We start from the raw sequence: 2,170 nt of genomic DNA, 5'->3' as shown, positions 1-2,170 counted from the left end.
ACAGAATGTGTAATAACAGCCCATAATGCAATAAATATTGATATAAAAGCATGATGCAAAATGGACATATCAGAAGAACACTCTCTCCCTAGCTCGCTCAATGATCTCACGGCCTAGCTCGATGAAGCCAAGGAACAAGAGACACAAGGGCTTATATTGGTTCGGGCCACCTTGCGGTGTAATACCCTATTCCAGTGTGGTGTTGGTGGATTGCCTCACGGGCTAAGGATGAACTAGTACAATGGGTGAACAACCTCATGAGAAGAGGTGTTCTTGATTTTGGCTCGCTGGTGGATGTGAGGATGGAATGGATCCGATCCAAGATGAGTCGATCCCCCCATACGGTGGTGGCTAGTCCTATTTATAGAGGCCCTTGTCCTCTTCCCAAATGTTAGGCGGGAAGGGATCCCACAACGGCCAAGTTTGAAGGGAGACAACTAGTACAAGCTGTCCTAACAAAAGGTGGTCTTCGCCTGCCAAAGCCTCTTGTGGTGATGCTACTGTGGGCTCCGTGGTGACCTCCGTCCAGCCGTCCTGCTGGTCTTGGTCCTGTTGCACCAATATGGAGACCTTTTCCTGATGCCTTAGGACTCCTCACCTGCGCCTGCCTCTTTAGCACGAAAGATGAAACAGGTACACTATGCCCGCTGGCGCCAGCCTGGCCTCTTGGTCGTTGATACGTCTCCAACGTATATATAATTTTTGATTGTTCCATGCCATTTTATTATCAATCTTGGTTGTTTTATAATAATTTTATAGTCATTTTATATCATTTTTTGGTACTAACCTACTGACATAGTGCCAAGTGCCAGTTGCTATTTTTCCATGTTTTTTACATCATAGAAAATCAATATCAAACGGAGTCAAATTCCACGAACTTTACGGAGATTTTTCATGGGCTTGAAGGAAGGCAATGGGCCTTGGTTGCACCTAGGGGGTGCCCCGAGGGGGGCACAACCCACCAGGGCGCGCCAGGAGGCCCAGGCATGCCCTGGTGGGTTGTGCCCACCTTGGGTGCCCCCCGGACCACCTCTTTGCTCTATAAATACCCCAAAAATACCAGAACCCTTGGGGAGTCGATGAAATATTTATCCAGCCGCTGCAGAGTCCAGAATCACTAGATCCAATCTAAACACCATCTCGGATGGGGTTCACCACCTCCATTGGCGCCTCTCCGATGATGCGTGAGTAGTTCTCTGTAGACCTTCGGGTCCGTAGTTAGTAGCTAAATGGCTTCATCTCTCTCTCTCTTGATTCTCAACACAATGGTCTCTTGGAGATCCATATGATGTAACTCTTTTGCGGTGTGTTTGTTGGGATCGATGAACTTCGAGTTTATGATCAAATCTATGTTTTTATATCCATGAACGTATTTGAGTTTCTTTGACATCTTTTATGCATGATCTCTTATAGCCTCGTATTTCTTCTCCGATATTTGGGTTTCATTTGGCCAACTTTATCTATTTATCTTGCAATGGGAAGGGATGCCCGGTAGTGGGTTCGATCTTACGGTGCTTGATCCCAGTTTAGAAAGGGAACCGACACGTATGTATCGTTGCTACAAAGGATAAAAAGACGAGATCTATATCTACCGCCATATAGATAAACGGATCTTGTCTACATCATGTCATCGTTCTTATTGCATTACTCCGTTTTCCATGAACTTAATACACTAGATGGATGCTGGATAGCGGTCGATGTGTGGAGTAATAGTAGTAGATGCAGGCAAGAGTCGGTCTACTAATCTTGGACGTGATGCCTATGTAATGATCATTGCCTAGATATCGTCATAATTATTTGAAGTTCTATCAATTGCCCAACAGTAATTTGTTTACCCACTGTTTGCTATTTTTCTCGAGAGAAGCCACTAGGGAAACCTACGGCCCCCGGGTCTTCTTTCTCATATATTTTCCTTGCGATCTACTTTTCCTTTGCATTTTTATTCAGATCTACTAAACCAAAAATCCAAAAATACCTTGCTGCAATTTATTTTATTCAGATCTATTACAACTTTATCTCTCGTCACATGTAGTTTCTGGCGCCGTTACCCGAAAGGGATTGACAACCCCTTTAACTGTTGGGGAACGTAGTAATTTCAAAAAAATTCCTACACACACGCAAGATCATGGTGATGCATAGCAACGAGAGGGGAGAGTGTTGTCCGCGTACC

Source organism: Triticum urartu, chromosome 4A (assembly GCF_056163025.1).
Source record: "Triticum urartu cultivar PI428250 chromosome 4A, HENAU_Tu73, whole genome shotgun sequence".
Classification (NCBI taxonomy): domain Eukaryota; kingdom Viridiplantae; phylum Streptophyta; class Magnoliopsida; order Poales; family Poaceae; genus Triticum; species Triticum urartu.
Note: the sequence above shows the minus strand (reverse complement) of the source record.